The sequence below is a fragment of the Micrasema longulum genome, unplaced genomic scaffold (genome assembly GCF_059751315.1).
Source record: "Micrasema longulum isolate JH-2025_06_02 unplaced genomic scaffold, ASM5975131v1 h1tg000266l, whole genome shotgun sequence".
NCBI classification, from domain to species: Eukaryota; Metazoa; Arthropoda; class Insecta; order Trichoptera; family Brachycentridae; genus Micrasema; species Micrasema longulum.
The window spans coordinates 133,730-148,686 of NW_028277470.1; the positions used below are offsets into that span (position 1 = coordinate 133,730).

The window sequence follows — 14,957 nt, forward strand, 5'->3', positions numbered from 1 at the left end:
ACGAAGAGACGAGTATGTCTCGAAACCGGTAGATATTAAAAAGTCGGTAAGTGGCTATGTACTCGTACCTATACTTGCCCACATTAGTTGACCATGTATTAATTATCCAAACTGCACCTGGTAACAAGAAAAAATATTTTAATTGCTTATTGAGCTCGTATTTTTTAATGGGATGTAGAAATAAAATAAAATATTTTGGCATTCTTAAATACATTGCTACAAATTAATTTATGGACTTCATAAAAATTTGCCTCGTCTCTATTCTTTAAAAACTTAAAATGTATCGAATGCATAATTTTTCGTTTTTCTTTACACATATTTACGACGATAGGGACTTTTAGTACTGCTTTAAAAAAACATGTTAGGATCGTTGTAGTTTTATCAAATTTACTAATTTAGTTATTTGAGATATTAAAAAATGTTGAATTAATTTATAAATTATATGAACTTATATCTAATGTGTTGCGACTTAAACATTGGGTATTAAAATAAATACTCATGTTAAACCTTTAGTCACGTAAAAAATATGGTGAATATAGATAGGTACCACGTCATCGTTTGCAGGTGTGTTAAACTTGAATGGCTATCAGGAAGTCCTTATCTACTTATTCGGCTTAGTAAGCACCCAGTACCGGTGGGTAGGTGGGTAGGTAGGTATTGTAGAATGTAGGTATGTTCCTACTTCCCACCTACGTACAAGCGAGCTGCGAATTTTCCTTCGTGTTTCCATCAGCCTATATCGATTGCCATGGCCGCCACCACTGTCGCTTGTGATTATTGCTATGTGTGCGCGACTCCATTGCGCAAGGAGACGCGAAGGGGGGCGGGGAACAAACTGACGGACCCCAGACTTCATCACATTCCATCGCCGCAACTCAAAGAACGCGCGTCGTGCGAGGCACTCTCGCGAGCCGATAAAGAAATCCATAGATAAAGTCAAAAGCGCGGGAGAAAATAATTGTCGCTGTTAACGTCACACCGCTATCGGCGGCGCTGGCCGCGTTTCCCCAAAAGCGGGCGGCCATTTGTGAAAGTTCCAAGTGACAGTTCAACCATCGAACTATTATTAATTTGTGAATTTCTGTGTTTACTAAACTTTAAAATGACTCGTGTGACAGAATCCAAAATGATCACCTAAGACCTGTGACCTGTGGGTCTTTTCAAAGGAACGCCGCTCACAAAATTGTTCAGGTGAGTGTGAATTGGTAGTGTCAATATATCAGTGTTATTTTATTTGTGATCGTGTTATAGGCATTTTACGAACAAATACTGTCCATGTGTCACATTTGTTTTACAAACAAACACCAATTTGAACAGACTCAGTAATGATTTAATCGGTCTTAACCAATTATTAGTAAAGGAAAATTACTGGGAAATGAGAGAAAAACTATTTTCTAGTAAAACGCTGGTAGTTTATGCATTATCTATAAAAATTGTATCAATCTGCCTTTTTAGGGTGCATTTTTCAGATCATTTTTATTGAACTGAATAACTATGGTGCTTGGATTACCGTTCTACTAATTAAAATAATAAAAATACTTTGTTAAAAATTTATAAAATAATTATAAATAAAAGTGAAATAAAACTATAAAGTATTTTTATTATTACAATTAAAATGCAGTTCCACCAAGAAATGTCAGTAGAAAAACTCAATATATTTAGTTCTATTAATATTCTGATAAAAAAACCAAATACACGATTAAATTGAACCGTCACATAAATCACTCGTTTGAAGATATTTTATTTGCCTGCGTAAAGGTAAAATTATTTCATTTCAAAACTTCAGTTTTATAATATTGAAATAAATTTGTTTAGAAGAACAAATAATAATTTTATACCAAAATAAATCACGGCATGATTTTGACTGTTCTTATAGCAATTCAATTATTAATACAATAGTAGGTATTTATGTACTTGGAACTATATTCAAAGGAAAAGTAATTTGGTATAAAAAAACAATATTTAAGACAAACAAATTAATTTTTGTTCTGTTAGTCCAATCATTTTGTTTAAAACTGCAATTCCCCCTTTTTTATTTATGTCATTGAAAAGTTACAAAAGCCTTTTAAACGTTTATTTATAAAAAAATAAATAAAACAAGACAGTACTCAACCACAGAATAAAGAATTGAGATAAGTATAGTTGTGGTGCTATGAATGCTAATTTTTGTTTTATTTAACAAAAATGTACCGAACCTTACACCTTTTTTGAATTTATAAAGTTTAGTTATCGACAGTGATTTGTTAAAATAAATTAGCACATTAAAAAATTCTTGATAACATAAAATACACGTCAATTTTTAAGTACTGAAATAAAACGAGAATTCATTACGTATAAAATTCTACTACCAATATATTGCCTTTATGAAACTGAAATATTTGGTTAAATTATTTTTTCTAAAACATAGGTACATTTCTTTTTATTTTAATTTTATTAAATACAAGGTATTGGTAGGTGTGTACTTATGGTTAGTAAGTAAACTAAATAATTACTGTAATAACGGTATTCCTTAATAGTAAGGTAAAATATATTATGTGCATTGTAGAAAAAAGTACAAATAAGTGAACATTTTAAATAAAACCAGCAAATAAATAGAAAATCAATATGAATATTTCATTCATCCATTAATTCCAAAGGAACTTTATTCACCCCACAGGTAGCAACTTCCCTTCCATTCCGGAAACCGAAATTTAGGGACCCCTCAAACATATGATTGCGTGTTACAGTATAGGTATATACATGGGATAGTTTTTACTAATTAAATTTGGTATATGGATTAAATACTTATATATCGGTTAGAAATCTATACCTACCTTATTTATTTTGATGCATTATGAAACATACCTATACTTAAATACACACACACATATATATAGTACATATCTGCTAAGTTATTGAAGTATTTAATTGATTTATGATTCCGACGCCGACGCGGCGCGGCCTTTATTTGAGTTTTTTTTAATGAAATATTTCAATATTGGAGCCATTTTTAAAGAGTAAAAAATAACTCACTATTAGAAAATGGGAATCAAGTTGGGGTAGAGTAGGATTCGAACCTCAAACCTCTGATCCGTGAGTCCGCAACGCTAGCCACGGGACCACTGCCCGATTCAAACAGCCAAAATAAGACAAAGCAATATTAATTATATGGACGTCGATAATAGAGTTTGAAATAATAAATTCTTTAAATTTACCTAAGGTATTCTGGAGGATTGCAAGACATTAACAGACTTAATATTTTTGTATGAAATAATTAATTCTCAATTCAATTATTGCGAACTCCTGGATTTAAAAAATGTTAACGTACCAACACGTAGAACTAGACAAAAAACTAAATATTGTTATCACCCTTCTCAAACCAACCATATTTGTCACTCACCTATACAACGTATACACAAACTAGGAAATGAATGTACCTCTCATATCGACATTTTTGACTTGAGTCGCGGTGAATTCAAACCATATCTTAACAAATATTTTATGATGTTCTATAGTAACGATTAACGATTAATTTGCAAAAGCTACTTATGCTAATGATCTGTTGTTAACTCATTTTATGTTCATAATATACCGACTTTTATTATTGTTTTTTATTTTTGTATAACTGAACTCATTATGTTATAATCACTTGTGCCGTATATTAAATAAATAATTATGAATCCAACCAATGTTTCAAAGAAAAAACTCTCAATTATAATGAAAGTAAAAACTAGAGATTTAATCAACAATATTTTAAGTATCTTCAAATGTTTCAAGACAAGATTGTAAAATGTGTAAAATGTTCACTTCCACAAGCCAATCACAGGCCATAAGCCCTGTAAATGTCTAAATTTCCACACCCCTTCTCGAAAATGTTTTCCCTCTCTGTTGCAATAAATTTCAATCTAGAAACTTACTTATTTGTTGATTAACATCTACAGCGCCCTTAAATGTATCACTTATAAAAAAGACGCTAAAAAATGACAAAATTTATAATTATTATTAATATCATAGCTAATTTAGTTTGATTTTGAAATTAAACATAAAAACGTATTTATTTGTCTTTTAGCTGAACACTTTTAGGCGTATCTCTTTATTTTATTTTTTACTTTGCATAAAACTATTTGCGGCTACAATAAAGATTAAATGATCATTACCTATAATCTATGTTCGGATGAAAAGAAAATCAGACTAGCATCTAGTTCAGCTATAACATCTAGTTATGCAGATGATACACATATTTATTATTATTGTAAACCAGTCGAGAGAAGTGTGCTAGTTAATTTTATTGATGGATGCATTGAGAAAATAGGAAACTGGATGGCTGAAAATAGACTAACATTATAACCATTTATAATGTGAGAAAAAATATAACATTCATTTTAACTTTTGAACAATGTGAAATTAATGAAAAACTCATCATGATAGGTGTGACTGTTAACGTCGTAAATCATTATTTGTTATGTAAATCCAATAATTTGGCGACCAGCCAATAAGAAAGTTTTCTTTGAAGACAGTTGAGGGTGGCTTAACATATTGTTTGATGTTTCTTTTATATTTTACAATATTTTGAGTTTATCCAAATGTTTTTAAACAAAATATAGGATTTCACTTCCAAGGGAGTTAGGTAAAATGCAAGGATGTTTAAACACAGCTAAAATGTTACACAGTATGAAAAGTGGCCACTCAAACCAGCTAATGACAAATCATAATCCCTGTAAATGTTTAGACTTCCATTATTTTCACCTCCAAAAGGCTGATTTTATAGTTTACCGTTTACATCGCCGAATCTCACATGTTTTTTTAAAAATAAAGTATTTTTTTGAAAACTTAAATGGTAAAAACTAAGACTAACGTTAGCATTTTTAATTTATTGCAACAGAGAGGGAACACATTTTACAAATGGGAAATTGGAAGTTTAGACGTTTACAGGTCTTACGACCTTTCACTGGCAGGTTTTCAAATTAAATAAGTTCTTATGGAGTGAAACCTTATCTTATGTACAAACATTTGGACATAGGTACAGTAGAACTCCAATTATCCGAATCAATTGGGACCGGTCTCCATTCTGATAATCTCAAATTCGGATGGTTGGTTTTTTTACGAAAAAGGCGTCTATTTTAATTAACTACTGTATGTAGGTATGTTGAAAATGGGAGAAAAAACTGTTTCTAAAGAAAAAGAGTTTTTAATTAATTTAATAAAAAGGCAACACTTTTACATGTTAAGCGTAGTTACAAGTGTTGTACATTAGTACAGTATGTACGTACCGTACTGTAAATTAAAGTCATTGCTTGTTGAACATCTCGGTCAAAAAAAGCTGTTTGACTGTCATCATAACGAACAGTGGAGGAAGGGAGGACAATTAGTATCGCGTAGACAGAATCATTATTTTGTGAATCGCAGTACATTTGCGTCTTCATTTTTTTTCTAAAATTCTGAAATCGATTTTGATATTTAGCGTTTCGGATAGACGGAGTTCAGATAATTGGAGTTCTACTGTATTTGAAATATTTGTTTTAAACAATTTTTTTTTTTTTTTTTGAAACTTTTTTTGTATCCAGTTTCCCGTAGAACTGAACATCCTCATTGCAGCCTTTCTGTATCATTTATGTTACATGGAAGGTAAAGTGATTATTTTTACGCTTCAGGTCCTAGTTCGGGAACAATGACACATTGCGTTCTAAAACTACCTTTATACCCAATATATTACCTCTTTGTTGTCAGGAATCAAACCTTGGACCTCAAGCATACTAGGACAATGGAGAATGCGCCAACCATTTTACTATGATAAGGCCCATCTTCACACGATTTCGTTTTTCAGGATTTTACCTGAAACCATCGAGCCGAAAACACTCGTCTAAGATTCAAATTCTATTTCACACTGTTAAGTATTTTATATTTATTTTTATTTATATTAAGTATTTTATATTATTTTAGGAAATAAAATTTTATATAAACTTATGATTAATTTGAAATTGGCTATCAAATTCACGTTAGGAAATAATTTATTGTGTCGCTTGAAACGGTTTTCTCTTGTAGATTATAAGAACCTATTAAAAACATTAATTCCATGTAATTATTCATTAGGTACCAGCTCATATAAGTAACTTGTTCTTGATATGTTAATTTTTCACGCCCATAGGGCTTTTAAACATATTATTATTATTATTATTAAAAGAGAAATATTTAAGTTCTTATTGTTTACTCAAATATTTAAATTTTCAGACCATTTCCTAAAAGTCGCAAATTACTTTTGCTGTAAAAATGGAAATCGAATTATGCTCGAGTGGGATATAAACCTAGGATCTTTAGTGCGTAAGTCCACAATAATACCACGAGACCACGACTCGGTTCGAATTCAAAAATTATTTACAAGAAATACGTGCCCATATCAATTTCTTTTATAATATTTAGTTAAATTAAACCTGAACAAGAAAAACATTGAAAAATAAATATTTAGTTAAATTAAACCTGAACAAGAAAAACATTGAAAAAACAAAAAATCTTTTCATAGCTAGCACAAATTCGCATAAAATGTTCAATTTGGTTCCTTTTTATATTGCATCAAAGCCAAGTTAAACAAATTTATATACCTACCCATAATATATAGTAGTTGGGTATTTATTTTTCAAGAAAATGAAATCTATGGAATAAAGAATTAATATCTGCATTTTTTCTGACACTGCTAATATCTTTAAATGAAATATGACGTTTCGTTATCCTGTTAGGTATATTGAAAATAATGCGTGCGAATTAATTGGGAACATAAAAAAATACTCTCGAAATCACTTCATTACTTTAATTTTTATTGCTTTACCCTCTATTCAAAAATTTCATTTTAATTACGTTAAAGTTAACTAACATTAAAAATCGATTTTCATTCAAATCTAGAAGAAATTTATTGTTAAAAAAAGTATCCAGATTCTATCAAAAATATTGAATGGAGCTTTGCTTTACCCTCTATTCAAAAATTTCATTTTAATTACGTTACAGTTAACTAACAATAAATATCGATATTTATTAAAATCTTGCAGAAATTTATTTTTCAAAAAAATATGCAATAAATCTGAAATTATTAAGATCGTGTTGATTTTGATAATCAAGCTATATCAATGTTGTGACAACCGGTAATGTTTTTGAGATTAAAAAAATTGTCATTTTTGTTAACACATAGATGTTGTAAATAAAATAAATTAAATCTTTTTAGTTTGGTCGTTTTTTGATTAGATACCTACTTTATTTCTATCTAGTAATGGATAAAATAAACTGTATTTACGTATTACATTATAATTGTATAATTTGCATTTTATTGAGTTTTTTTAGAAAAAAAATTCACCAATTCTTACGATACCTTAAATCATATAAAATTGTCTATGGCATTTTAGTGCAATTCTTTAGGAATATTTGCATTTATATTGAGGAAACGTAGAAACGCAAAATATCAATATCACATAATTTGAATAACGATAAAAACATGTGAATTGAAACTAGAAAAAGTAATAGTCTTTGTAAAATCAATATGAGTATTATAGAGAAATGTTTTCTTACATAATTAAAAAAAATATGTCTACAAAACAACGCGAAATGTTTGGCCTTGACAATTGTGGCGTCAAGATTTACGATGGTGTTCTATTTAAATTCAAACGGTCACAAAGTTCAAAATTTAAACAAATGTTATAAGGGGCGTGGCAAATGCAATGAACCTTTTTCGTGGGCATTCAAAATTACGAATTTAGAAAAAAAAATTATTCTACTATAAGTACAAATTTTTTTTTTTTCCTAGTCGGTATTTTATAAACCCTTATTAGTTTAGTACTGTAAAAAAAGTTAAATTTCTCTATTCTTCAGCAGCAAGGAAAAATAAAAATATATTATAAGTATTTACTTACGACATATGAAATAATTCAATATAGGTATAGGTACTTACACTGTATCATGTTGTAATAATTTTTGACGTACTTTGAGGTAGGTATCTCTATTTTTTTAGTTTGAGCAAATAGGAAATGAATATATTATCTATCTATTGTATTGTAAATTCCTCAAAGTTTTTCCACAAAAGATACTAATGGATATGATGAAATATATTATTTCGTGGATGAATAAAGAAAACGTGTTTGCAAACATTACGTATATTTTATGATAGAACTGTTAGCAGTAGGTATCGTTATTTTTAATTGCCACCATAAAATACATTTTAGTAGGCAGTTCGTTCTTGTCACTCTAGTCACTGATAAGTAAGTTCTCGCTAATTGTAGCACTTCGTCTATTCGAATATTATCTACCTGTGTATTTTTTTATTATTTTAGTCCATCTTATGCTATCACGAAGGAATAAAAATAAAGCTTTTGTAGTTGATTGCCAAATATTATCTTATTAAAAAAAAAATGATCTTGTATACTTAAATATATCAAATTAAAATCTTTATTTCATTATCCGCACTTGGTGATGTCTGGGGGGGCACTACATTGGTTAAATGATTGCAGCGTATCTGTTAATGAGTTGTGCCAATCGGTACAACACAAAGGTGGGGTTCATAGTCCATGATCGCTAAATATGTTCACCTGAAATATAGAGTCATGACTCCAAGAAGAAACTCAGCGTTTTTTATTGAATTCAATGCATTACATTCTGCGAAACACGGGATCAACGTTCTGCAGTACATTAACATTGTCCCTTCCATGGGGATATGAAGAACAAAGGAACGTGGTTTATAAAGAGACCACAGGGCGCAGTCAACGCCCAGTCCAGTTCATTGCAGCCAGTACAGTCCAGTAAAGGTCAGACAGTCACTCAGCTCCAGCATGTAGTTCAAGTGCAGTTACTTCAACTCCTCATCTCCATTACTCTCGCGCTCCACAACAAAGTATCAGAGTACTAATAGTAATGATTTTCCACTATTTAACAATACAATTTTTAGAAACAAAGTACGTTATCCTTTAGGTTATGTATTAATTTTTATAACTAATGAAATATCCTTACTGTTTATTGTTATTTGAATATTTATTTCACAAGAACACGTTATAAAGTATAATTTAATAACAATGTAATCCTCACTAGCAAAACCCATGCCGAAGAATATAAGCATCTTACAATTTGAGTTAAGTAGGATTTATTTGTTTTTTACAAAGAGACTCGATTTAGATTTTGAATATCAATACTTTTTAATGTTGATTATCAATACTTTTTAAAAAATGTTATGTTCTCAATGAGTAAATGTTGTTAATACCTTAGCGCCATATTAATGATTTAAAAACTTCCTACCTACTTATTTACAAATTTTCTCCTCTTACATCATTTCCAGATTTGTAATTAATTTTATAATACCCTAATTATTCAATATATGTTTGTAATTCGACGATGTTTCATATATACAAGGGGCTCACAAAGTTTGTCTAGTCTTAAATTTCAACGTAACAAACAACGCAAAGTACATAAAATTTTCTGTCAGATTTTTTGCCTAAGGCAGCTTTTTTACACCATAATAAGTTTTAAATAAATTACACCCAGATTTAAGAAAGTTTGTATAATTATAAGTATTTTAACTGGGAACGAATTTGAAATTCTTGTTGGTGGGACGAACATATTTTAGCCATTTCAAAACTTATTCATTTATTAATAAATAAATTAAAATACAATATTACAACTAAATACAATTTTTTACAATAATCAAATACATATATTTACATTAACGTTTCCCATTACGTAAAAGAAATAAACAATTCTTGTGTACATAATGGGGAGTGACGTCTTTTTTAAAAATATTTATTTACAATTTTAAAAAACCCGTTAGGATTACATTAGAAATTTAATATTGTCTAGTCATTTTATGTCTCGTCTAGTCTAGTTAGTTCAGTCATCATGTGCTTTTTCAGATTGATTTTAAATTTGTCTCCATTAAAAGTTTTTAAGTAGTAAGGTAGGTCGTTGTAGTGTTTAAGTCCATTATGTAGTATTTTTGACTTACAATGGATTATTTTATTTTAATCAATAATATTTTTAAAATAACGTATGTAAATAACAAAAAAAATATAAACGATGTTTTCAATCAGTGTTACATAAAGAAGAATTAAGAATTGTATTTTTTTACTTCTTTCTTAAATATATTGTATTCCTGACTGTACTTTTTATTATCTTATTTTAATACTTATTTCGTTTTGTTTAAAATAAAAACGCTTTCAGCCTTAGGAGTTTCGTCGGGCTATTTCTGAACACCGCACAGGGCCGTTATGGCTGGTTATATTGGGTGTTTTGTATAACATTCCCACGTTATTGGCTGTAAATTGTACAAAGTATCATCTTGAACCGGTAACGGCGTGTGACTAGTAACTGCCCACTTTATTAGATCATTTCACTTAAAACGGTTCTGTTTCGTACAAATATCGCCCCCGAGCGTCAGATATTACCCATTTATACGGTTACGACCACAAGCTCACGCGATCAAACAAACATTTCCTATTTGGAACGAAAAAAGAAAAAAGAAAAAAAAACTACCGATTTATTTAGGCACAGTAATTATTTAACAACTTGAATAATCTTGAGGACAAGTTAGAACATACTAATTATGAAAGGTTAACAGAAGGTTACCTTAATTTATTTATGTCTGTGTATTTTTTTAGTAGGTATGTTAAAATTTCAATCGGTTGAATTTATAATTAGAAAAATTATTGCACTGTATTAAAAAATGGCCCTTACTTTTAAACCTGCTATGAAGTTATGTCTAAGCATAGTGGTAAAATTAGGATGGGAATACCATCCTTTTTCTACTTAGAGTGGTGGCCAGATCGTGGGCACATGGCTGCACTGACTTTTCAATCTCTGCCTAGAAGAAGGGCATGCGCCTTTGAATTGGAGGAGGGCAGTTGTCATGCCTTTATATAAGGGAAACGGATCTCGTGCGGAATGTGGAAACTATGGGGCAATCGGCCTCCTGAGTTCTGTCGGTAAACTGTATGAAAAAAATATAATTGAGAAAGTAAGAATGGTGACGAAGGATAGAATTCTCATCCTTATTCTGCCACTATGCCGAGGTGTAACTTTTTAGCAGGTTTATAAGTAAGGCCCAATAAGTTTATGTACTTTTATATTTATAAGTTCTACAATACACTATTTCCGTACCAAAAAATGCGTAGTACTCCAACAGCTGCGTATCTTGATGATATTTTTATCAATGTTAAGCTTCAGGTTACAGTCCAGGGACTATGAGATATCCTTGTGTAAAAACACTTTTTTAGATAAATATTTTATGTCAACCTGTTGGAAATTTAACTTAAGATCTCTTGCATGGTAGGCAAACGCGCTGGGCATTAGACAACGAGGTGGACGAATGTAAATTTATAGTTTTGCAAATATATTGATACAGCCATTTTGTTAAAACAACTAAAATGGCATTGGGTAAATGCAGAAAAAATAATTACTTCATATGTGAATAAAAATAATAGACTTTTAATCAATATATTTAAATTTAACGTCTTGAGTTCGTGTTCTCACCGTTGGGTCCTTAGATGGCAATCATTCACTGTCCAGTGTTTTTTTAACTTGGCCATTCATATTAATCAGTCCATGATCTGGCAATTACTTATTAAATCAATTTATTCAGTATTGGTATATTTCTTCAGCGTTTTATGTGGGACGTTTAGTTTAATAGAAGCGAGTCCGAAACACGTAATACTTACGTGTAAGCAGTAGCGGCGTTAGGGTAGGGCGCAGTTGGGCGATCGCCCAGGGCGCCAGATATAAAGGAGCGTTGCAGGCGCCCCATTTAATATTCTCGTTCATCGAGCCAGTCCAATTTAGTCGTAAATCTAGCGACAAACTCGTTATATTGGCCCGCGATGAGCCTACAACTTAGCCAAAAAATAAATTTAAAGTTGATTTTTTCTACAGCCTTTTGGACACTACCTTGATTTCACCCAATGAAAGATTTGAAAAGTTAAATAAGTTCTCGAAATCTCGGTCTTTTATGTCCACTATAAAAAAGATTCCGGAAAAACCAGACCTTCTCAAACTCTGTGGTAATTTCCAATTGAAATTAACAGTATATTCTAAATCCGATATAGATACTTGTATGTTGTGTGATGAACTCATTAGTCTGAAATAATTTTTGCCTGTCAGAATGTGGTTAATCCTGTCATTGTTTTAAATTTTATCAAAGATCCTAACTTACAAGAGCTGTATCCAAATGTATGGATAGCGTTGCGAATATTGATTACTTTACCTTTAACGGTTGCTAGTGGGGAAATTAGTTTTTCTAAGCTTAAACTACGTAAACTGATAAAAACTTATCTACTATCGACAATATCTCAACCTAGATTGACAAACTTGGCATCTTTGTCAATCGAAAACGAAATTGCGGAAAACATAAACTTACATATTTTTTTAACAAATGGTTATTTAATTATAAACCAGGGTTTAAAGGGGTGGAAGATAGGGGCGGGCGTAGAAATCCCGTCCAGGGCACTGGTAGTGCTAAAACCGGCCCTGCGTGTAAGTATAAAACGCTAGGTTAATTTGAAGCAGGTACGAGTACCTTCAAGTTATTGATCGTTAAATTGAGTGATTATGGAGAGAATAACACTACCGCATGTTTAATATTTTTAACATAGGCGAAAATTGGAAACCAATTTAGCATTTTAAAGGCGATTAACTTTATCGAAACATTCGTAGATCGGTGAATAACCGATATAAATATTGCGATTGATGTCATAAATTTTGTTTCGGCTGCGAGTACCTGGCTCCCATTTGATAGAACAAACACCTTCGCGCATCTAAATGGTTCGGTAAACACGACATTTTACGGTAGAATTTTTCTCTCGTTTTTATTATTATTTGCGTACAGTCAATAAAAGATAAGTTAATTGGACTGCTATGTCGTATAACTGTTAGTAGTACGTTGTGTTTATTCAAATTACGAGTTTCATTCATGAAGCGACCGATAGCTTCCTGACCTGCCCAACATTTTAGAGCACAATTAGAGTCTAGCTGTAAACACACGGACAAGTCAGCCTTTAGGTCTATTAAACATTTATGTTTGTTTATGACTTGGCTCGTTTTTTCTCACTTGCGCATATTTATGACGCTTTATAATGCATCACTTTCAATTTCGAGCTTTTAACGGCGGCGGTCCAATATCATGTAAAAATTTTAACACTCGGCAATAGAAGTCGGGGTTTGTGGCATAATAATAAATAATGGAGTCGTTTATAACGCATTATCAACATGCAATAAACTATTTATGTAGTTAGCGGTTTCAATGAAATCTCGGCTTTTAACATTTGATAAGTAGATACTTACTTTTGTAACATTTTTTTTTAATACAATTGACTGAGTTACAAAATATCTCAGGGATTGGCATTAAAGATTTAAAATGTTTTTTTTTCTCATAAAACCTCATAAGTAACCTAAATGTAAAAAAAGTTTTGTCTTTTTAATAAAAATCACTACTTGGGATAAAAAAACACATTTCAAAACATCGCTACTTTTTCTTTCTCATTGATAAACACAGTCGTTAATACGAAGGTACCAGAATACATTTTTGTTGTATTTATGTGTATAATTCTTTAACTGGTATTTTAATTTACCCACGTCTCTGCACCATGCGCTTGCACCAAAAGGAAACGTATTAAACACGTAAAAAATGAAAGGTTCTACAATCACTTTTTAATCATTTTAGTCTAAGAAAGTTCAACAATTAAATTTAATCTTAATATAAAAATCAAACTCTCATTTGAGTGTCCGAATTTATTTTATTTTTTAAACTAAAATCTGAATTTTTTTTCGCCATGTTACGATATTATCAAACGATGTACTAAGAGCAAGTTCCCTTTAAGATGAAACGTTTGTCCGTTTTTAAAAAAAAAAATATGTATTAAATTAGTGGACTTAAATTAGTGACTGATTTAAATATGAAGATAGAGTCCCTAGAAGAATTTTATATATGATAGTTCCACAAAAAAACGCTGACTCGATAAATAAATCATATAGATACATACTAAAAGACCGAGCGGCTATGTTTAGATAATTAAAATTTTAACAATTCTTTTTTTCTATGATCGAGGTAGTAAATTGTAATTTTTTTTAAAAAGAAACATAGAAGAAGCTCAAAATTGCAACTAAAACAAGATTAAAAATAAATCAAAAATCATAAAATATAAGGAAAAAAGAGTAGGTTGAAGAACAAATTCATTCAATAATGAAACGAAAGATAAAAATATTTCATTTTTAAATTAAGGTGAAACATAAAAAAATCAATCAATTTTAAAACTGATAGTAATATTCGTCTTACCCTTTCGCAGAAAAGTTTTTTGTTTTGTAATACCTAAAAACAATGAGGATATTCAGTGGTCGGAAAATTGGATCCAAAAAATGTTTTTTTACGCTCGGTAAAAATAAGATTATTTAATTGTTTCGCGAAATTTCTCATAAATGTATGAAAAAAGTGGTTTAAATAAAAATGAACCTCTTTGAAACGTTACAAGTTCTTATAAACAATAACCAATCAATAAAAGCATTGTTATGTGTTTTCCGGTTTGCGTGCAGCCATTTTTTTTAACGTTTAGTGTATTTTGATTGCTACGGCGTTCTACTTTGAAAGAGCAGCACAACCCACCGACGACAACCTATGACGTCGCGGGCGAAGTAAATTAAAAGTTAGAAAATTTAAAAAAATAATAGTGATGATTATACGGTAGATGCAAAAAAGAATAAAATAAAATTTTTGGCTTACGGTGATAGTCTATTAACAAATTAAATTTAAAAAATAAAGAAACCACAGAACTTCATTATTCTCTATAACTAAAAAGCAACAAAAAACCATCAAACCGTTTCCTCATAGGGGCAGACAGAAATAATCGAATGCCATATCAGTATTTCTTTGCATACAGACCTCGCTTTCTCTACATTCATACATCTTCTCATATACGCGCGCCGATTATTCCGATTTATGGCGGGCCATATTCGAGTATTTGTTGAATTTGGTC

At 30.6% G+C, this 14,957-nt stretch overlaps 1 protein-coding gene across 1 annotated transcript in view; it reads left to right on the plus strand.

Moving 5' to 3' along the window:
- The first annotated feature begins 877 nt into the window (after positions 1-877).
- The window catches only part of LOC148283047 (uncharacterized), a 210,704-nt gene continuing 196,624 nt past the window's right edge, over positions 878-14,957 (plus strand). The window contains exon 1 of the mRNA XM_088224136.1: positions 878-1,191. The gene's annotated coding sequence lies outside the window, so the exon portion shown is untranslated. The remainder of the gene's footprint in view (positions 1,192-14,957) is intronic.